The following is a 24,232-nucleotide window of genomic DNA, read 5'->3' as shown; positions in this document are numbered from 1 at the left end:
TTTCTTATTCTGTTATATCGCTTAGCATTTAGTTTATTTTGGTGTAGTACGCCAGGAACCGGTCTTGTACATAACTCCTTATATTTGATTTAAATGTGAGTACTTAGAGCAATAGTCAAAAAGAAATCCCGCTTCTGACACCATATGTGAAGCATGGGATTTTCAAAATGAGTCTTTGCTAGATGCAAAAAAATCCAAAGGAGTTTATTTTAAGCAGTCATTTTCCTCAGCAAAAGAAAATAACATTAAATAAAAAGCCATATTTTGCTCAACATAAACCTTGTACATCAGGCTGATGCTGATGCAGATCCACATAACATGATCACACAACAAGACCTCAGAGCTATCCACACTGACTGCTATTAATTGTGACCTTTCATACGCACGGAAACTCCCACAATTCTTTGCAGTATTCACTAACACCAGATGGCTCCTGGCCCGTCCGTCTCTTATAAGGTCAGAGCAGACACCCTGCTGCAGCTGGAATAGTGCAGGTAAGTGAATGTTACATACAGACACTATTATTAAACAGATTGTTATGAGTGAGTGACGCGCCCCCTGGGCCGTGGGGTACCTGGAGCCGGGCCTGTAGATGCTGGGGGTTGTAGTCACCGTGGCGGTGACCCGGTCCGTGACCCAGGTGGTCAAACCAGGGTAGGCTATGTGTGTCTGTTATGTATAGTCCGACTACGCCACCTGTGGAATGTGGTTATTTGGAACCACCGCTGCGGAGCAGTCCACTGAAGCTGGTGGTATGTGCAGCAAGATGATGTAACTCCCCACAGGAAGAGTGTAGCTTCAGGGCAGCGTGTATGGATGATGGTGGTTGTAGTGCAGGGAGTCAGTAATGACACGGAGTCAGATAGTGCAGTCCCAGGTCTTTTACTCACAATTGTAGCAGTTCCAGATACAGGGCCAGTGTAGAGGCCCACGGCGTCCTGTATTCACGCAGTGAGGGGCTCGGTCGACCCTCAGGTAACTCCGGAGTATTTTGTAGGACCCCCTTCTGTGTGTCCTCTCTCTGGCCTGCTCCCTGCACCTCACACCCAGTGGCACTTCTATCGGCGTCCTCGGGCCTTGGCGGGCGACGTGTGTTCCGTCCCCTGGGTCCTATGCGGCTACCTTCTTAGTGTACTGGTGTGGACTTGCGGCCTGCAGTACTTGAAATGCTGCAGCCTCCGGTTTCCTAGTTGGGCCTTGTAGCTCTGTGCTAGTTGAGGGACCGGTTCCCTTCTTCTGGCCTGACCCCCCTACCTCCTAGTAGCGGCGGGCGTACGGGTGGCTTGCTGCACGGCCCGTACCCCTAGAGTCCCTTCTCACCTCATTCCTGGAGCCGTCCTGCTCCCTCTACTTCTCTCCCCAGACTTGGGCCTCAGTGCTGGGCCTGCCTCCGGATCAGAGCTCGTGCAGAGCCTCTGCTCCTGTCACTTCTCCTCTCAACTCCAACTCCTTCTCCGACCCTGAACCAAGATGGTTCCTTCCTTTTATAGCTCCTACTCCAGTGCTCCCAGGATCTACGTCCTCCACCCATCCACTACATAGTTCCCCCTCTCTAAGTGGTTCCTCCCCACTCCAGCCAGGGACCAGGGACCGTGCTCTCCCGTAGGAGCAATCTCGCCCTGTCCCCCGGAAATGTGGTGTAGTGAATGCAGGTGTTAGGGTCCTTAGCCATACTCCTTCCTTACCTGAGAGTGAGGTACCACACCTCTGGATGAGATGCAAGACCTCTGTGGCGACCGAACCCTCAGGGGCGCCACACGAGCGTGCTCGCAACTGCTCAGTACTCGCCCGAGCATCTCACTGCTCGAGATGCTCGGCAGGTACTTCCGGGATGCTCGGGCAGGAGCTTGGGTCCCCGCCCCGCATGTTTGCCACTCTTTAGATAATGAATAAACATGCGGGAATTGCCTGCCACTCACTGTAATGCCGTAGCCATGTTGGTTGTGGCATTACAGTGATTGGCTGGCTGCATAGCGTTATCGGGTCTATATAAGACCAGGACCCTATGCTCTTCAGTCTAACCTGGAAACAGACAGAGTAGGGAGAGGTGCTGCTGAGTGAGGGAGAGAATTGGCAGTTTATTAGTGAAATATTAGGTATTCCACAACAAGATATATAGCCATCTGAACTAATAGGCCTTCTAAGGACTAATCAGCTGCATATATTAATCCAGGTGATAGCAGGAGTTAGGCAGGCAGAGTTTGTGGAGAGTGTATACAACAGAATAAGGTCCATTGCACGTGCTGTCTGCTGCTGTTACAGATATCCATAGCCCTAGATATCAGGGCTATTTTTTTTTGCTGTTAATCCTGATTATTTACTTAAAAAGCAATAGAGTACACCATTTTACTGCTCCATTTGCTTGTTAGAATACAGTCAGATTTTTTGGATTTTATTCGCATTGCTGTATTGTGGAAGCAGAGAAGCTTGTCCATCATAAGACGTAATCCGATATTACTGCGGTAATAATCGTGACATTTTTTGGAGCGTGCCAAATATTACATTCCAGTTAAAGTCTGCCAGTTGTGTGTTGCTCAACCTATTCACACTTAGTCGCTGACCAATACCATATCTCTAACGCCACACGTGATCCCATATAACTGTGGTAATAATACAGACATTTTGTGGAGTGTGCCAAATATTACAATCCATTTCAAGTCTGCCAGCTGTGTGTTGTTGAACCTATTCACACTTGGTCGCTGACCAATACCACACTACAAGGCCACTGCCTAAAACCATGGTCATCACATGTGATCCCATATTGCTGATGTAATAATACGGACATTTTGTGGAGCGTGCCAAATTTTATACTCCATTTAAAATGGGCAAGGCGCGTGGCAAGGGACGGGGAAGTGGACGTGATAGTGATGGTGCACGCAGAGGCCAAGGCTATGGGCAAGATGAAACTGTGCCTGCTGAGGGAGCACAACAAACATCCATATCATGTCGAACTACCTCCCTGTCCCAATTACTAGGGGGCCGCGGAACACCACTCTTGAAGCCAAAGCAGTGTGAAAAGGTTGTTGGTTGCATAGCAGATTGTTAGAACCTTGCTCTTAGGTTTTTTCCTTTGCTGGTCACATGACCTTGTTGGCCTATTTAATCCTGCTCCGCCCTTCTGGCTTTGCTGGACTTCATTGTATAACTACTTTCTAGCTAGCCTGTGCTCTGTATCTTTCTCTGTTAGTTTGCTTGGTCTACGGACCTCTATGTTCTATATATTTTGTTTGTTCGTCTGTCTGCTACTATTTCTGTTAGGAGGTGTCCCATATTCCTCCCAGTCCTTAGTACTTGTAGGGATTCCTTCCCCACATCTATAGGTCTCCGTACAGACTAGCTTAGGACTTTAGCAGGTCTGATCGCAGGATCAGGTTCCCTGTTACATCGTAGGGATTCAGCTGAGTTCTATCGTAGGGACAGATCTCCTCTCTTTCCTTAGCTCTGGTAGCAGAACATAACACAGATAATGCTTCCAGTCAGTTTGCCACCATCCTGTCTTCCACACGGTCAAGTCTCAGTAGCCGCAAGTCTGAACCACATATTCCTCACCCTGATCCTCCTTCCTCCCACCATGTCAAGTGCCCGAAGACAACTGTTCCCACACTTGGACACTCTGAAGAGCTGTTCACTTTTCCATTTATAGATTCGGGCCTCTCGCCTGGCCATCCCTCAAGCGGGGCAAGAGGAGATTGCATGTATCGATGCCCAAATATTTGAGCAGCCACGGTCACACAAATGTGACGGTGGGAAACTGTCACAAGAGGTGGATGATGATAATGATGAGACACAATTGCCACTAAGTCAAGAAGAGGCCCAGGGTGCGTACGTGGAAGATGAGGTGGTGGACAATGAAGTCACTGACCCAACCTGGCAAGGTGACATGCATAGCGAGGACAGCAGCACAGAGAGGGAGGGAGTCGTAGCACCACAACAGGCAGAAGCAAGCAGCGGGGTGGCCATAGACAGAAGGCGGGCAACTGTTCCCTGGAACACCAACACGAGGAAAGTTGCCAGTCCAACTGTTAGGTCTTCCAGAGTCTGGCTCTATTTTAAAGACTGTCCACATAACCCCAAAAAGGCCATTTGCAACCTCTTCCATGCCAGCATCAGCAGGGGCAGCAAAACTACCTGCCTGACCACTACCAGTATGCTCAGGCACATGACAGCAAAGCACCGGACTAGTTGGGCCGAATGCCAGGGTCCAGAAACAGTGTCTGCGGGTGACACCACTGCCTGTTTCGCTGTTGTGCGTGCACGCCAATCCTCTTTCCATTTCACAGGCAAAGATGCCTCCTGCCCTGCACCTGTCGTTGCACACTTGCAACCATCATTGTCAGCAACCACGTCCTTGTCCCAGCGTAGCGTTCAATTTTCCCTACCCCAGTCCTTTGAACGCAGGCGCAAATGCGCAGCCAACGCCCCACAGGCTACTATACTAAACTCCCACATGTCTCGAATGCTTGCACTTGAAATGCTGCCTTTTAGGCTTGTGAAGGCTGAATCTTTCCGCAACCTGATGGTGGCGGCCGTCCCTCGGTATTCGGTCCCCAGCCGCCACTATTTCTCCCGGTGTGCCACCCCCGCATTACACAAGCCCGTGCTCTCAGCAACGTAGTTATTGGGAAGGTCCACCTAACCACGGACACATGGACAAGTGCTTGTGGCCAGGGACAGTACATCTCGCTGACAGCACACTGGATTAATATAGTGGAAGCTGGGACCCTGTCGGACCCTGGGACGGAACACGTCCTCCTGACACCGAGGATTGCGGGCCCTGGGTCAATCAGGGTCGCCCCCACATTCTATAGCTCCTGCACCACCTCCTCCTCCTCAACATCCATCTCCGAAATGACCACATCAGTCGGAAGATGGAAGTACTGCGGCACTCCGTCGGCCAAGTGGCAACAGGCAGTGCTGAAGCTAATATTCTTAGGTGACAAACCGCACACCGCTGCAGAGTTGTTGACAGCTTTAAAAAAGCAGTCAGATCTGTGGCTGTCACCGCTGAACCCACAGCCAGGCATGGTCGTGTGTGACAATGGCCGGAACCTGGTGGCTACTCTAAAAATAGGCAAGCTTGCACACGTACTATGCCTGGCCGATGTGCTCAACCTAGTAGTTCAGCGGTTTCTCAAAACCTACCCAGATCTGCCTGAGCTGCTTGCCAAAGTATGCCGCATGTGTGCCCATTTTCAAAAGTCACTTACAGCTTCCGCCGCCCTCACTGTGCTTCAGCAGCGTTTGCAGCTTCCAGCTCACCGACTCGTGTGCGATGTCACCATGCATTGGAACTCAACGTTGCAGATGTTGGGAAGGATTTGTGAGCAGCAGAGGGCAGTTGTTGAGGAGTACCAGCTTCAATACGCCCATCATTATTCAGGTCAGCCTCTGCACATAAGAGCTGATGACTGCACATGAATGTCAGACATCTGTGCCATTCTCCAAAACTTTGAGGACTCCACCAAGATGGTGAACGGTGATGACACCATAATTGGCCTCGCCATCCAGCTTCTCTGTCTACTGAAATGCTCGCTGCTCACAATTAAAGATGAAGCATTGCAGGCGGAGCACAATGAAATGGAGCAAGGAACCAAACATGGTGATGCCACACAGCCCAGCCTCATCTCAGCCCAACGTGGATTGGGTGATAATGTGGAGGAGGAAGAGGAGGAGGAACAGGAGCTGGTTTCCTGTGCTACAGATGGTACTACCCACACAATTGTCCTGTCGTCTGTTCAGCGTGGATGGCCTGAGGAGAGGGAGGATGAGGAGGAGAGCTTGGACAGTCGTTCTCTTGGTTAGGACAGGGAAGACTTGGCTGTCGACAGTCTGGCGCACATGGCTGACTTTATGTTCCTCTGCCTTCCCCGTGAACCTCAGGTTGTACACATTTTGGCCAACAGTAATTACTGGTTGGTCCCACTTCTAGAACCACACTACAAGGAGAACTTTCTATCTCTCCTTTCCATGGCGGAGAGGTCTAGTAAAATGTTGCAGTACCAGAAGGCCCTTGTTGAGAAATTATTAAAAAAATTTCCATCTGAAAACGCTGGCGGCAGAGGTCACAGTTCCTTGGACAATCAAGGAGTACAGCCAAGGGAGACACAAATACAATGCAGAAGAGGCAGGGGAACACTGTCAAAGATGTGGGACAGTTTTCTCAGACCCTCCCAGCACCAAGGCCCTGATGCGCGGGGTACTCTGACAAGGAGGGAAAAGTTTTGGAAGATACTGAAGGAGTACCTTGCCGACCGTACCAACATCCTCCATGATTCCTCTGTGCCTTATAACTATTGGGTATCCAAGCTGGACAGCACGTGGCATGTACTGGCTCTATACGCCTTGGAGGTCCTGGCCTGCCCTGCCGCAAACGTTTTGTCAGAGCGGGTTTTTAGTGCTGCCGGGAGCATTATAACTGAGAGGCGCATCCGCCTGTCAACTGAAAATGCTGACAGGCTGACTCTTATAAAAATGAACAACGGCTGGATTGGGCCTGACTTCTTAACACCAACGGATGATAGCAGCGGAACATAAAGTCAAATCCAGTGGATTTTTGGGGGGGGGGGTTCTATTCCCATGCACCTCTTCATACTCAGACATGGGTATATACGCTTCCTGGTTTTGTCTATTTTCTGTTGTCCTCCTCCTTCTCATTCTCCTCATCCTCCACCACCATATCACAAGGGTGACTGTGATGCAAGACCCACATAATTTTTTTTCAAAATTAAATTTTTATTGAAAGGTTAAATAATTTTCAATTACAAAATTACAAAAAAAAGAATAAGCAGGACAATAGCATCAATATTTCATAGAATATAAGTATAACGTCCAATAAAATATCAAGTTATAGGAATAAAAAGGAAGACGGGAACATTTTAGGCCATTAGTATTGCAATTATGAAGTTACTAAAATCCAATGGAAACCATACATAGTGCAGCCAGGCGCGAACCAACGCGGAGCACAATCCGGACAGAGAAGAAGCGCACCAGAGAAAAGGGTGGGTGACTTCAGTCTGATGCAAGACGGTAGGCATCGGATTCCTGGAATTCAATCCAGTCTCTCCAAGTCTCACAGTATCTATCACAATCAGTGGGGGATTGGGCAATCAAATGTTTCATCCTATTTAGAAGGGCTATTTCACAGAACCACTCCTCCAGAGTAGGTGAAGTACTTTTCCAGTGATGAGAAATGATATTCTTCTGTATAAGGTAACTTATTAAAGACCTTTTGTATTTGGTGAGACTAGTTGGGATCATAAAGAACAAAAGAGATTCAGGAGAGTCGGGTACAGCGAGACCAGTCATTTTTTTAATAGTCTGAATTACCTGAGTCCAGAAACCTCTTATTATGGGACAGCTCCACCAAATGTGTGTCATCGTCCCGTCTTCCACTCCACATCTCCAGCATCTATCTGATACTGCAGGAAACCACTTATGAAGTAATACGGGAACCCGGTACCATCTGGAGATGATCTTAAAGGAGGTCTCTTGAGCTTTGGTTGCAATTGACGTTTTGTGACCAATTTGAAAACATTTAGCCCATTGTGAGTCTTCAAAAGATTTGTCCAGTTCTCTTTCCCATGCATCACAATAGAGTGGTCTGACAGTTGTAGTATGGGCTATTAGGTGTTTGTAGAGCAATGAGATGGAGTGCAAGGGTGGAGACGACGACAGGCACAGTTTTTCAAAATTTGTAAGATCCCTACTGAGCCGTCTATCTTTTCTAACATGGGAATAGAAATGTTGCAATTGTCTATAGTCATAGTCGGCTCTTGGAGGGATAGAGCAGTCCTGAAATATCTCATTGAGGGGTATTAAAGATGCGTTAGAAAGTACATGAGCAAAGTGAAGAGGGTGATATTTACTTCTACCCATAAATCAATTGGAAGATAGCTTCGGTAAAAAGGTGGGATTGTCTGAGATAGGGTATAATGGGCCCTGTGGGTCAATTAGACAGATCTTCTTATTGTCTCATCATAGGGATAGGATTGTACAGTATGTGCTGTAGGATTGTTGAGAGAATTTAAGGACTGAGGGATGTGGGTTCCAGGGGAGTGTAGTTAATGCCCTTGGACATATAGTTTGTGCTATATGAACCCAAATTTCCCATGTTGATGGTGAAAATAATCAAATATTCTGGCATGGACTGCCGCCATGTAGTATTTTCTACAATCCGGAAGACCGAGGCCTCCCATCTGTTTAGACCTGACTAATATATCATCATGAATACGTGGACGACCAGTCGGCCAGATGAACTTACAAAAGCTACTAGGTAGATGTTTCCAAAAATTTAAAGGGATTCTGGTCAGGATAGTTTTAAAAAGGTAAAGCAGTCTAGGTAAAATATAAATTTTTAATATATTTACTCTGCCAAACCATGAGAAATCCTTCACAGTCCATGAATTAAGGTCCTTATGGACTTGACCAAGTAAGGGTTTGTAATTGAGGTCAAACAGTTGAGAAAGATCACTATGTATGCGTAACCCTAAGTATTTTATACCCTGTGATGGCCAAGAAAAAGGAAAATTTGATTGGATGATAGCCTGAGTGGTAGTTCGCAAGGAAACGTTGAGAGCCTGAGATTTTGAAGTGTTTATCTTGAAATTGGACCATGTGCCAAAATGATCCACTTCTGCCATGATAGATGGAATTGACATATGTGGGCTTGCAATGTATAGAAGGACATCATCCGCAAAGGCGGAGCATTTATATTCCATGCTGCTCCCATGTCATTTCAGCACTGTTTCAATTGATTTACTAAATTTTTAGGCCCCCTGGTGACCTCCAGGAGGGGCAGCCGGAAAAATGCTCGAGTTTCCTATTGACGTACAGTACATTGGGCACCCGAGCGTTACGATTTGCTTGACCTGAGCAACGAGCGCACGAGCATTTTAGTGCTCGCTCATCACTAATTGTTATACATATACAGGGTGGTCCAAAAGTAGGTGGACAGAAAGTGTAATAAGGTTATGAAGGGGGAGATTTATCAAACAAAATCCAGTAATTTTAGATAACATTACGTGGAGTGATGAAGCTTCTTTCAAATTATCCAGCCATATTAACAGACAATATTGTATTTACTGGTATAAGGAGAACATGCATTTAACATTAGAGCAACAACTAAATGAGCCTGGTGTCAATGTTTGGGGTGGTATTTCAAGTTTTGGTGTTTTAGGACCAATATTTTTTGATGTAACAGTCACAGGAGATAAGTATCTCGAAATTCTAATGAATAGTTGAAAACCAAAAAGTGTCAGTGATTTGAAAAATTACATAAGAGATGCATTTCAAGAAATTAATACCCAAAGAGAATTGTGCAAAAAAGTTTGTTGAAGCGTAACAGGCAGACTTCAAAGCTGTGCAAATTGTAATGGAAAACAGTTTGAGCACCTGCATTGAAATTTAAGGGCTTTTGTATTATTGTTCAGAATAAAATGTAATTGCCAATGTTATGCTTGTGTTAGTAAATATAATTTTATATATAAATCAAAATAAATGTTATTATTTTATGTCCACCTACTTTTGGACCACCCTGTGTATTTTCCTTGGTACATTATTCCTAGCTGGCAACACAGAAGAGAAGGAAAAGTGCATTAGGTGGCCAGCCTAATAGGAAAAGTAGGAGATAAGAAGCATTCACACACATACACACAGAAGCTGTCAGACTAGAAAGTCATGTACCGCTACCAGGTTTATAAACAGAAAAAAAACATTCTACTTCCTCATAAGGTCAAATATCGTTTTCCATCCTAATGATTGACATGGATTTGTGGAAAAAGGCATGACATACAAGCAAGGTAACACGTATGTGATCCATTTTTTGTGCATCCACTGCTCTATAGTGGGAGAGTCTGATCCAGAATAAGGATCAAAAGTGTACATGCTGTGATTTTTTTTTTTTACACGCAGACCATTGGAGCATCTGTAAAAATGTTCATATAAATTATAGTACCATATTGACTTGCATTGGTCAGTGTGCAATCCGTTTGCTGTTTTGCATACAGACATTTAAAGGGAATCTGTCAGCAGGTTTTTGCCATTTAATCTGACAGCAGCAAAATGAAGGGGCAGAGAACCTGATTCCAGGGATCTGTCACTTATTAGGCTGCGCACTGTAATAATCTGTGTTTTATCAGCTGGAGATTCTGACCAGAGGACTAGGTCTTATATGCAGACAAGTCCAGCTAATTTTGTGTATCCCAGCCCCCACAAGGGATTGGCAGCTTGCTCAGTGTACACAGAAAGTGGTGTGGGCGGGGTAATACAGAGCTCAGCATTCTCACCACAGTTACATCTACAGCAGAGAAAACAGATTCTATCTAAACTACACCAAGCAGTCCAGTAAGTCTCACATTGCTGGAATCAGGGTCTCTGCCCCTACATAATACTGCTCTCAGAATACATAGCAAAAACCTGCTGACTGATTCCCTTTAATACGATTGACTTAACGAGCCCTATCACTGTTAGCTTATTTTTACTCTAACTACTGATGCATAATGATGTTGTTTCTGCAAACATATGAGAACAGTTATACTGAAAACATGTTAAGAAATGGACCGCCCTTGAAATATTAAAATAACTCTTCTGTTTTTTTGTTTTGGAAAATTATTATGAAGCCAGCATTAAAAATTTATATTCTAAACCTGGCTTCACACACAGCATTTTGGCACAATTTACAATGGACTTTTCAAAGTCTATTACCAAAATCAAAAATAAGCAAAAAAGACACTATATCAAAGGAAGATAGCGTTATCGCCACATTTATCACACTGACACATTTTGGTGCTTTTTAATGCCTTTTACACCACACCCATTCTAGCTAGGAAACATTGTTTTTCTCTCTAAGGCTTTATTCAGACATAAGTTGTTTTCGTACGGATTCTGTCTATGGTTTCCACAGATAGTACTCGTACCTATTACAGTCTATGGAGCTGTTCACATGTTCATGTATTTTTGCAGACCAAGCGGTCTGCATAAAATCACACGTCTGATTTTGATGTGAGTCTCGAATTAAACTCGTCAATGCAAGTCTATGGGTCTGGTAAAAAATCAATGGCACACAGATGACATCCATGTGCTGTCTGATTTTCATGTACTGATACGGCAGTGGGCAGAGCGGAGGCTAAGAGCCAGATTTGGTGCAATCTATGGATGCGCCATTTCCTGGGTGGCTGAGTTCTCCTGTTTCTAGCCTCAGAGGGGGCCAATATTCATGGCCCCTTCCTAGGCTATTAATATCAGTCCCCAGCTGTCTGCCTAGCCTTTGCTAGCTGTTAAAATAGGGCGACCCCACGTCAATTTTTTTCAGGGTCCCCCATTTTAATATCCAGTAAAGGCTAAGTATTCAGCTGGAGGCTGATATTAGTAGCCTGGGAAGCTCCGTGGGTATTACCCCCTTCCCAGGCTTCAAACATCTTCCCCAGCCGTCTGCTTAACCTCCGCTAGAGTGTAAAATTACTGGGGGCCCCACGCCAATTTTTTTTTTTAAGAAAATCTTTAATTTAACAATAAATGACAAGTACAGTTATCAGCACAGTCACTGTACTAATTATGTATGTGACTAACATTTTTCTATCTATATATTGTATATGTGTACTGTAGATCTATTCTCTCTATTTTATATTGTTGGGTACCGCTGTGATTTTACAGTATGCGGCTGATGAATTGCCGGCTTTCAAGGAGACGGGTGTGTGAAAATCGGACAGCACTCGCATGGTTCGAGTGCCGTGCGATTTTTTTTCACGCACCCATTGACTTGCATTGGCGAGCCTCGTCCGATATACACGGCAATACTCAGCATACTGCGATTTTTTTCAGTCCGATTTCAGCTCAGAAAAAAATTGCAGATAAGATGTCACTCATTGATTAACATTGGTCCGAGTGCAATCCGGTGTTTTATCAGATTGCACTCGTCCGTTTTCCTCACAGATGAGTATGAGTCCTCAGAGGAAAAGTGTAATAGAAACACGTCACCACTTCGGTATTTCTCACACACTTCTGGTCTTGGCTTACAAATACTGATGTAAAATACTGATCAAATACTCAACGTCTGCACATGCATGTATAAAACACTTGTCATATGGATTACCATCCTTATTTCATGTTTTTTATCAATCCATTACAATTAAGATAGGAAACTGAATGTCATATAATCATTTCTCACATAAAGAATTAAAAACAAAAAAGATAGGAAACTATACTTGCACCTTATATTAAATTGGCCATGTAATAACTGAATACCATACGCTGCGCATGTACAAAACACACATAAGGGTGGCTCATGGATGCAAAAAAACTGACAATTATGAAATACAGATTTGAAAAATGGACATACAGAACATAATATGGATGCAAAAACGTCAGTTTTTTGTGATGAAAAGGATTATTTTTCATACGCTTGTGAAAACTCTGCCTACGGCTGTAGAATTGTAATAGGACCAGTTATGTCCCTATCTTTGCCCATTTGCATAGTGGATGGGTGCAAGAGCTGCCTGCTAATTTTACACACTACTCTAGTCCTAAATCAGACCAGACAAAAGGATGTTGCGATTTTTTTAGCATATAGGCTGACATTGGTTTGAGTGGACTCGAACCGAAAATACATTTGTGTGAAGGTACCCTAAAGCACTAAAAGTATCCAAATTCTTGTTCAGACAAATGTTTTTTTTTGTGTATGAGAAAAAAAGAAACATTTTCATTAGGGTGCTCAATCCAGTTTTGCTCTGAGTCTATTTTTTGCCTCAGTGTGGCATCCATTTTTGTTGTATGCAAAATAAAAAATGGACAGCACTCGGAGGACACAAGAATGGCATCTGAGTAAAATCAGATTTTTTTCCTGAATCCATTCACTTAATTGGACAAGTCTGATCCTCAAATCTTGTCAAAAATGGAGAAAACCCTTGCGGGCAATCGGCAAAGAAACCCAAAACAGACATGTGAACATGGCCATAAAATATAAAAGTTCTATCCATGAAAAACATGGGTAGAATATGAATGACAAGCACGGATGCCTGAATGAGACCTTAAATGCAAAGTAAATGTGCTGCATGGCATGCAACTCAGGTTTTTGCAGGAAAAGCTTCATATGCTGGCAGCACTGGGTTGAAAATATCGGTTGTAGAGAAAGCAACATACAGGTGCATCTCACTAAATTAGAATATCATCAAAAAGTTAATTTATTTCAGTTCTTCAATACAAAAAGTGAAACTCATATATTATATAGAGTCATTACAGAGTGATCTATTTCATGTGTTTATTTCTGTTAATATTGATGATTATGGCTTACAGCCAATGAAAACACAAAAGTCATTATCTCAGTAAATTAAAATAATTAAGAAAAAACACCTGCAAAAGCTTCTTAAGCATTTGAAAAGGTCCCTTAGTCTGTTTCAGTAGGCTCCACAATCATGGGGAAGACTGCTGACTTGACAGATGTCCAGAAGGCAGTCATTGACACACTGCACAAGGTCCCAGAGTTCCAATTTTCATTTGGAAATCAAGGTCCCAGAGTCTGGAGGAAGAGTGGAGAGGCACACAATCCAAGCTGCTTGAGGTCTAGTGTGAAGTTTCCACAATCAGTGATGGTTTGGGGAGCCATGTCATCTTCTGGTGTAGGTCTACTGTGTTTTATCAAGACCAAAGTTAGCGCAGCTGTCTAGCAGGAAATTTTAGAGCACTTCATGCTTCCCTCTGCCGACAAGCTTTTTGGAGATGTAAATTTCATTCTCCAGCAGGACTTGGCACCTGTCCACACTGCCAAAAGTACCAATACCTGGGTTATAAATAACAGTATCACTGTGCTTGATTGGCCATCAAACTCACCTGACCTTAACCCCATAGAGAATCTATGGGGTGTTCTCAAGAGGAAGATGAGAGACACCAGACCCAACAATGCAGAGGATGAAGGCTACTATCAAAGCAACCTGGGCTTCCATAACTGTCACGCTGTCTCTGTATACTGGAGGTAGGGGGCCTAAGCTGACCCTAAGCTGGGGCCCTGACTAATCCCTCAACCTGGAGGTACTGTTAAAGGTACAGAGGTCCAGGCCGCCAGCGTAACCCCTACCTCCTGAGGATCCCTGCACCTAAGTAATCTAGTCCTGAGAAGGACCCCGATCACAACAAAAGAAGACAAGTAATAATATGCCCACACACAGTACTTAGACGAACGAGACAGTACAAGGGAAAAACCAAAACCACCTTGCATACAAAAACTACACAACTACAACAGAGGGAACACCAACGGGAAAGGAGATAAATGATAAAGCGAGGAAGGGAAAAAACACTCCAAATACACTTATCTCAGAAACTCCAAATACCACGATTCGCTCTGTTAGTCTGTATGAAATGCTTTCACCGACACTTCCCAAACAGACCAGCAGGCATTTGAAGGAGTCTCACTACAGCAACATTGATTGCAGCTGGGCGAGGCTGGACCTCGTCTAGCACAGAGAGAGAGAGAATTAACTCCCTCACTGCCGAAAACACAAAGCACCAAAAAGTCAGCTGCGAGAAGTCAGGCTGTGTAATCGTGACGATCTTCGTGGCGACACACCCGTGACAGTACCCCCCCTTCTACGAGGGGCCTCCGGACCCTCAGGGCCAGGTTTATCCGGGTGAGTCATGTGGAAGGCCCGAACTAATCGGTCTGCGTTAATATCCGACGCAGGAACCCACATCCTCTCCTCAGGACCATACCCTTTCCAATGAACCAGGTACTGAAGGGACCGGCAATTAAAACGTGAATCGATGACCCTTGATACCTGGAACTCCAAGTTACCATTGACCACCACTGGAGGGGGAGGTAAAGGTGACAGTACCACCGGCGCCACATACCTCTTAAGCAACGATCTGTGGAACACGTTGTGAATTTTAAACGTAGGGGGGAGGTCAAGACGGAATGCCACCGGATTAATAATAGAACTGATTCTGTACGGCCCGATGAACCTGGGACCCAGTTTGCAGGAGGGAACCTTAAGTTTAATATTCCTGGTAGACAACCATACCCGATCGTTCACACTTAGGTCCGGACCAGACACTCTCCTCCTATCAGCCATACGTTTGTATCGGTTCCCCATAGTATTCAGATTCTTCAGCACTCCTCTCCATACTGAAGCGAGTGATGAGGAAAATCGTTCCTCCTCAGGAACCCCCGAAGAGCCTCCCCTACTGAAAGTACAAAACTGGGGGTGAAAACCATATGCCCCCAAAAACGGGGACTTACCAGTGGACTCGCTCCGCCTATTATTAAGAGCAAACTCTGCCAGAGGTAAGAAAGAAGCCCAGTCCTCCTGGTTCTCTGACACAAAACACCGGAGATATGTCTCCAAGCTCTGGTTCATACGTTCCGTCTGACCATTGGTCTGAGGGTGAAAAGCCGATGAGAATGACAAATGCATCCCCCGCCGTGCACAAAACGCCTTCCAGAACTTGGACACAAACTGAGACCCCCGATCAGACACCACATCGGAGGGTACCCCGTGAAGCCTCACAATCTCCCCAATGAACACCTGCGCAAGAGTTTTAGCTTTAGGGAGAGCCGGAAGAGCGATAAAATGTGCCATCTTGCTGAACCTGTCCACTACAACGAGTATGACCGTTTTACCCGAAGACGGAGGGAGGTCCGTAATAAAGTCCATAGACAGATGAGTCCAAGGACGCTCCGGGATCTTCAAAGGTAAGAGGGCCCCAGACGGACGGGTATGTGAGGTCTTAGAGCGCGCACAAACCCCACAGGACGCGACAAAAGTTACCACCTCCTTATGTAAGTTAGGCCACCAAAACCGACGCGAGAGGAGATCCACAGTTGCTTTACTCCCCGGGTGTCCTGCCAAAACTGAGTTATGGTGTGCCTCGATCACCTTTTGTCGCAACTGATCTGGAACAAACAGTCTCCCCGGAGGTCCAACAGGGGCGTCCCCCTGAGCCTCCAATACCTCCTCCTCCAGCTCAGAGCATACTGCCGAAACCACCACCCCCTCCTGAAGGATAGGAATCGGGTCGTCCGTATTCCCGGCCCCAGGGAAACTACGAGATAAGGCATCCGCCTTTACATTTTTTGACCCAGGACGATATGTAACGACAAAATTAAACCTGGTAAAAAACAATGACCACCTAGCTTGTCTGGGATTCAGACGTTTCGCGGACTCCAGATATAGCAGGTTCTTGTGATCGGTGATGACGGTGACCGGATGGACTGCCCCCTCCAAAAAATGGCGCCACTCCTCAAAAGCTAACTTAATGGCCAAGAGTTCCCTATTGCCGACATCGTAATTCCTCTCAGCGGACGACAATTTTTTAGAGAAAAAGGCGCACGGATGCCACTTACCAGGGGACGAACCCTGTGACAATACTGCTCCCACCCCTACCTCGGAAGCGTCTACCTCTACAATGAATGGCTGTGACGCATCAGGTTGAATGAGTATGGGTGCCGAGGCAAAACATTTTTTCAAGGAGGAGAATGCTTGACAAGCCTTGTCAGACCACCTAGAAAAATCCGTCCCCTTTTTAGTCATGTCTGTGAGAGGCTTAACCATGGACGAGAAATTACGAATGAACTTCCGGTAATAATTAGCAAACCCCAGGAAACGTTGTAGTGCCTTAAGATTCTCTGGCCGATCCCACTCAAGAACTGCCCGCACTTTCCCAGGGTCCATACGAAAACCGGACGCTGAAACCAGGAAGCCTAAAAACTGGAGTTCCTGTACGGCGAACACACACTTTTCCCATTTGGCATACAGTTTATTATCCCGCAAGATCTGTAACACCTGCCTAACGTGCTCCTGATGAGACACCAGATCCGGCGAGTAAATTAAGATATCATCCAGATATATGACAACAAACTGTCCCACCAGGCGGCGAAAAATGTCATTAACAAAGTGTTGGAACACCGCCGGGGCATTAGTCAGACCGAATGGCATGACAAGGTTCTCATAATGCCCCTCCGGAGTGTTAAACGCCGTCTTCCACTCATCCCCCTCCTTCATCCTAATCAGATTGTACGCCCCCCTGAGATCCAACTTAGAGAACCATTTGGCGCCCACGATCTGATTAAAGAGATCGGGAATAAGTGGGAGTGGATACGGATCTCGGACCGTAATCCGATTAAGTTCACGGAAATCCAGGCAAGGGCGTAGGCCTCCATCTTTCTTCTTAACAAAGAAGAACCCCGCAGCCACCGGTGAAGATGAAGGTCTAATATGCCCCTTAGCCAGACTTTCTGAAATATAATCCTTCATGGCCTGCCTCTCAGGACCAGAAAGGTTATACAACCTAGCTTTAGGTAACTTGGCCTCAGGGAGCAGTTTTACAGAACAGTCGTACTCGCGATGAGGAGGTAGTTCCTGACACCCTTTCTCCGAGAATACATCCTCAAAGTCCGCCAGAAATGGAGGTAAGACCCAAGGAGTAACCGCACCGATGACCGTGTTCATGCAGTTTTTATTACAGAATTTACTCCATTGGCTTATCTCTCTGGTTTGCCAATTAATAACCGGGTTATGCTTAGTTAACCAAGGAAGGCCCAACACTATAGGAGTGGGAAGACCCTCCAACACGTAGCAAGACAACAGTTCTTTATGTATCGCCCCCACTTGAAGTTTTACGTCATGCACAGCTTGCAAAAAACTTCCCTGACCGAGAGGCCTGGCATCGATCGAGAATATGGGGATGGGTTTAGCCAACTCACTCAATCGCATACCTTGAACCCGGGCAAACCGAGCATCAACCAGATTAGCCCCGGCCCCACAATCCAGAAGAACAGATATCCTCTCAGTTCTCGTACCCACCACCACCTCCGCCGGTACGAGAAACTGAGACGAACCTAGGGACGAAATACCTACTCCCAGATTGCCGTCCACCACACAACCTGGGATCAACAGTTTTCCGACGACTCTTCACTCTGCAAGGGACGGGATGGACACCCCCCAATAAAATGTCCCTTTCTCCCGCAGAAGAAACACCTTCCTGTCTTATGGCGCACCACCGGTCCCCTCCCCCGAAATGATGTCCCTCCTAATTGCATAGGCTCCTCTGGACTGACCAGGGGAACCACCATATGAGGGGACCTTGTAGGAGGTGGAGTCATCACAGGGGGTCGAGTTATCCCGCACCTCTCCCGAAGCCGTCTGTCAACGCGAATAGCCAGGGCCATAGCGGCTTCCAGTGACGCGGGAGAGTCATACTGTGCCAACACATCCTGTAATTTGTCGGATAAACCTTGACAAAACTGGCTCCTAAGAGCCGGGTCATTCCACTGGGTGTCCGTGGCCCACCTACGGAACTCCGAACAGAATTCCTCCGCCGGACGATCTCCCTGCTGGATCCTACGTAACTTAGACTCAGCAAGGGAGATCCGATCTGGGTCATCATATACGAGTCCCAGAGCAGCGAAAAACCTATCCACTGACTGGTGAGCCGGGGAGCCCGGGGGAAGAGAGAACGCCCAAGATTGTGGGTCCCCTTGTAGGAGCGAGATGACAATTCCCACCCTTTGTTCTTCACTCCCCGATGACCGAGGCCGCAGCCGAAAGTACAATTTGCATGCCTCCCGGAAAACAAAAAACTTGTCCCGCCCCCCAGTGAACCTGTCAGGGAGAGCTACTTTAGGTTCTGGTCCGGCTTGCTCCTGAGGATGCAAAACCTTGGACCTAACGTCCGCCAGCTCCATGGACAAACTCTGCAACTGCCGAGCTAGACCGGCTACTGGATCCATGGTAGCTGGAGAAAAACTAAGTGGGTCGGTGAAAATGTCACGCTGTCTCTGTATACTGGAGGTAGGGGGCCTAAGCTGACCCTAAGCTGGGGCCCTGACTAATCCCTCAACCTGGAGGTACTGTTAAAGGTACAGAGGTCCAGGCCGCCAGCGTAACCCCTACCTCCTGAGGATCCCTGCACCTAAGTAATCTAGTCCTGAGAAGGACCCCGATCACAACAAAAGAGGACAAGTAATAATATGCCCACACACAGTACTTAGACGAACGAGACAGTACAAGGGAAAAACCAAAACCACCTTGCATACAAAAACTACACAACTACAACAGAGGGAACACCAACGGGAAAGGAGATAAATGATAAAGCGAGGAAGGGAAAAAACACTCCAAATACACTTATCTCAGAAACTCCAAATACCACGATCCGCTCTGTTAGTCTGTATGAAATGCTTTCACCGACACTTCCCAAACAGACCAGCAGGCATTTGAAGGAGTCTCACTACAGCAACATTGATTGCAGCTGGGCGAGGCTGGACCTCGTCTAGCACAGAGAGAGAGAGAATTAACTCCCTCACTGCCGAAAACACAAAGCACCAAAAAGTCAGCTGCGAGAAGTCAGGCTGTGTAATCGTGACGATCTTCGTGGCGACACACCCGTGACAATAACACCTCAGCAGTGCCGCAGGCTGATCACCTCTATGCCACGCCGCATTGATGCAGTAATTAATGCAAAAGGAGCCCTGACCAAGTATTGAGTGCATTTACTGAACATACATTTCAGTAGGCCAACATTTCGGATTTTAAAAACATTTTTCAAGCTGTTGTTACAAAGTATTCTAATTTACTGAGATAATGACTTTTGTGTTTTCATTGGCTGTAAGCCATAATCATCAACATTAACAAAAATAAACACTTGAAATAGATCACTCTGTTTGTAATGACTCTATATAATATATGAGTTTCACTTTTTGTATTGAAGAACTGAAATAAATTTACTTTTTGATGCTATTCTAATTTAGTGAGATGTACCTGTAGGTATTATTCTTAGACTGTTCTCATGGTCATAGTATGGCCTCATTTCTGGTGCCTTTCCAGCTAGGTTTTATTAATCCAGATTTATTTGCTTGTGGTGTTTCCGCCGTCTTTTCTGACGTATTTCTAGATGTCTTTTGCGTCAGCTTTGCCAAAGGCATTTTTTTCACATTCTGTATATAAAGTAGAGGCTTCCAAGCAGCAGCTGCAAGAAGAAAGGATCGGTGACTTTTTAGCCACACCATGGCTTTTGAATCCTGAAGTCCTTAAGTGACAAAAGACGGAGCATATGCACAGCATGTTGTTTTGACATTGCTGTATATATATTCATTATTTTTAATAGTTTATTAGCACTTTTTCAGGTGTTTCCATTCCAGGTGGAATCCGCATGAAAAAGACAATGTGTGCACATGCCCACACATCACTGCAGGCAAGGAGTTACTCAGGAGCTTGAAGACCTATTTACTACAAAAGACACTGGTATTAAGGTATGTGAACACAACGTCTTTTAAAAGCAGGAGAATCTGCTGAGTTTTTCAAGATGAATACAAAGAGAGAGAGAGCGCAAAGACCAATAGAGTTTCACCTGTAGACATAGGAATGAATAATAAAAAGGTGGTGCTCACCTGGTTTGGTTGTGTAAGGACACAACCACCATAACGTATAAAAAGCAGCTGCAGCGGATCTCCAATGGGTGTCCCACAGGACCAGAATAAATCCAAAGGCGGTGAAAGTAGAGATATACGTCCGCGCCGCTGAAAGATCCTCAAGTCAGGAACATGTAATAATATCCTTGTTTATTGGTAAATGCCTACGCGTTTCTGGGTGTTCCACACCCCATCATCAGGGCACCAACAGATATATCCTATTTAGTGATGAGGAGCCTCTAATATACAAATATACAAATATGTATGGATAATGAAGTGAATGCCATCTTTAGTGATGAGGAGACTTCCTTAATGAAAAAACTTTTTCATGAATTTGAGGACTGTATAAAAGATGAACTATTTTTTGGTACTGATGCGAGATTTTTGGAGTTTTATTTGAAAGAGAAGATTTGCCCAAGAGGACTGAGGATTTCACATGATTCTCCGTTCCCTGATGATAAAGTTTTTTCTAATGAATGGAAATCCATTTTGGACAATTGTATGATGAACATGTTGACTTGTCTTTATAAAAAACGCTCACAACTTTGTGGGCTTGCTGAAATTAAAGCGTTGGCGATCGTTAAAGAACTGGAAAAATATAAAAATCATCCTTTGTTTATGAAAATTAACTCTAGTATTAACACAGATATCCTTAAACTTGAACATGACATGATTCTAAAAAAATCAAAAAAACTAATTAGGGATCGTGATGACTACAACTCGAATGAGCTATCTAATTGTTCTGTTAATAAAAAGGACAATAATTTGTCTCCAAAAGTGGTGCCAAATAAACCCCTGGTTTCCAATACTAGAAATAATATAAATAGGTTTCGTACATTTTCAAACAGCAACAGACACCACTCAAATTCTACCTCCAACAAAATGAGTGATAAAAGAGCTCAAAGGGATAAAGAGACTGACACTATCCCATTGTCGAACAATGGTAATAGAACCTCTGATTCTAAATTAAACACGATGATAACAACACCTATGTCTTCTAATATTATTTTAGACAGTATTAGAGTTCCGCCTTTTGAGCCGAACAATATTGTTACAGTGCCGTCACCGTCTAATGTACCTGATGTAATCACTCCCCTTAACAAGGGTCCTGACATTAATATCGAACAGGTTATTGCTCAAATTAATTTAATTACTGAGGAAAGGAGGAAATCCTCTTCTTTTACACTCCCCGTGTATGCGGCATCTGATACTTCCTTATCCCTTTCACCTGCAAGGGAGGACCCTCCAATTGGAGAATTACTGGATTTCTCTATACATGAAAATATTGACCTCAGCAACACCCCCCCAGATACCGAGATCCCTGGGCCCTCTACCAGGGATCATATTGTCGATAATTCCAACACAGGGGCAACTTGCTCAGTGCCTTTTTTACCCTCAGCACTGCCCATAAAAGGAAGGATAGATCATTTTTTTCCAAAAAAGACTATAAAAAGAAAAAAATCCGAAGAGGGTGTAGAGGAGGGCAAAGGAAAAAAGAAAGAAAAAATAGATCCAAGGAATTAGACAAGACCATGGATTTTGGAAACATTTTTAATTTGTCCTCATATTCACTCACACATGATGAAAAACTCATTTTAAGTAAGGGTCTTTCTTTCTGTCCAACTAACACTCCCAAAGACTTTGATTTACGGTATTTTTAGACACTCAAGTCTTTATAAGGAAATTAACCCTTAAAAGACACTTTGCAATAAAAGCTGCAATAGCTCCGGATAAAAATATGACTATAAAAAAAGAAAGTGAAATTGAAGGAGGTTTACATCTGGATTTGAGAGGAAAATCACATTTTTATCCTCTAGAGAGTAAAACACACCATCTTAGTACCTTTAGTGATCTTTTGATTAGTCAGTTCAAAAGGATTAATGATAAACCTTTTTTTCTAAAAAACGATAAAATAAACATCTCAAAAAAAGAAAAAATGGCCATTAAATCTCTCAGGGAGAATAAAGACATCATTATTCGTTCAGCAGACAAAGGGGGGGGGCTATTGTTATACAGAATTATGATGATTATGTCAAAGAAGCCAACAATATTTTGTCAGATACTAAATATTATAAAAATATTCATATTGATCCCTCCTTTGATTTAATTAAGGAATATACTACAAGAATTAATCAGGCCTTTGCTAACAAGAGCATTAATGAAACAGAGAAAAAATTCCTGACCATTAGGAGTCCCAATACCCCCTTCTTCTACCATCTACCCAAATTACATAAAAATCAAAAAAATCCCCCTGGTAGACCCATTATTTCAGGTATTGGCTCGCTTACGAGTAAATTGTCTGAATACATTGATAAAATTATGAAAATACATGTATTGCATCTGGATAGCTTCCTTAGGGACTCCGCACATTTGATTAATTTAATAAAAGAGATCAAATGGAAAGACACTTATACTTTCATCACTTTAGATGTAGCATCTTTATATTCCAATATAGAACACACAATTGGCCTTGCGGCTTTTAGGCACTTCTTAGATCTAGATAATAGGCTTATGGTTACACAAAGGACTGGGATAGTATCTTTAGACTGGGATAGTATCTTTAGTAATAGGAGCACGGATAGAAAATGGGACATTTTCAAAACAGTCCTACATAGTCACTGTAGAAGGTACATACCTTATGGGAGTAAAAGGGCTAGGAATAGGAGGAAGCCAATGTGGCTAAATAAGGAAGTCAAGAGGGCAATGAAAAACAAAAAAAGGGCTTTCGGTAAACTTAAACAAGAAGGCAGCGAGGAAGCGCTAATATCTTATAGGGAAAAAAACAAAATCTGTAAGAAACAAATAAGAATAGCAAAAGAAGAGACAGAGAGACTAATTGCCAAGGAAAGTAAAACGAATCGCAAACTGTTCTTTAACTATATAAACAGTAAAAGGATTAAAACTGATGGAGTTGGCCCATTGAAAAATAACCTGGGTAAAATCATAGAGGGCGATGAGGGTAAAGGAAACCTACTCAATAGCTTCTTCTCCACTGTTTTCACAAAAGAAAACTATTTATCGGAGGAAATGCAGAGTGATAAAGTAAATCCTCCGCTAAATATCACCCACCTAACCCAGGAGGAAGTTCAGAAACGCCTAAATAATATCAAAATAGACAAGTCACCAGGCCCAGATGGCATACACCCCCGGGTACTAAAAGAATTAAGTAATGTGATAGACAGGCCGCTGTATCTTATATTCAAGCACTCTTTATGGACAGGGACTGTCCCACTAGACTGGCGCCAAGCAAATGTGGTACCAATATTCAAAAAGGGGTCTAAAAGTGACCCTGGGAACTATAGACCAGTTAGCTTAACGTCTGTTGTGGGTAAATTGTTTGAAGGATTTCTTAGAGATGCTATTGTAGAATATCTTAATGATAATAACTGTCTAACTCCATATCAACATGGATTCATGAGGGATCGCTCCTGCCAAACAAACCTGATGGCCTTCTACGAGGAGGTGAGCTCACAGCTGGACCGGGGAGAGTCAGTGGATGTTGTATACCTTGACTTCTCCAAAGCGTTTGATACCGTGCCACACAAAAGGTTGGTATATAAGATGAGAATGCTTGGTCTGGGTGATAATGTGTGCAAGTGGGTAAATAGCTGGCTGAGTGATAGAAAGCAGAGGGTGGTTATCAATGGAGTAAGCTCAGGGTGTGTCAGGGTTACTAGCGGGGTGCCTCAAGGGTCTGTCTTGGGCCCTATATTATTTAATATATTTATTAATGATCTAGTGGAAGGGTTGCATAGTAAAATAGCAATATTTGCAGATGATACTAAACTTTGTAAAGTAGTTAATACAGATGAGGACAGGGCACAGCTACAGGAGGATTTAGAT

The 24,232-nt window shown here is 44.4% G+C and overlaps 1 protein-coding gene across 7 annotated transcripts in view; it reads left to right on the top strand.

Moving 5' to 3' along the window:
- The first annotated feature begins 386 nt into the window (after positions 1 to 386).
- The window catches only part of SCRN2 (secernin 2), an 83,279-nt gene continuing 59,433 nt past the window's right edge, over positions 387 to 24,232 (top strand). For 4 of the 7 annotated variants that reach the window (XM_073683487.1, XM_073683483.1, XM_073683484.1 and 1 more), the window contains exon 1: positions 387 to 494. The gene's annotated coding sequence lies outside the window, so the exon portion shown is untranslated. Of the gene's footprint in view, positions 495 to 20,119; positions 20,231 to 24,232 lie in introns of all 7 variants that reach the window. The other 3 variants (XM_073683485.1, XM_073683486.1, XM_073683482.1) reach the window with 1 other exon arrangement.

Source organism: Phyllobates terribilis, unplaced genomic scaffold, assembly GCF_046119375.1.
Source record: "Phyllobates terribilis strain yellow unplaced genomic scaffold, ASM4611937v1 Scaffold_5__5_contigs__length_657084704, whole genome shotgun sequence".
Lineage (NCBI taxonomy): Eukaryota > Metazoa > Chordata > Amphibia > Anura > Dendrobatidae > Phyllobates > Phyllobates terribilis.
Note: the sequence above shows the minus strand (reverse complement) of the source record. Positions and strands in the feature narration are given on the sequence as shown.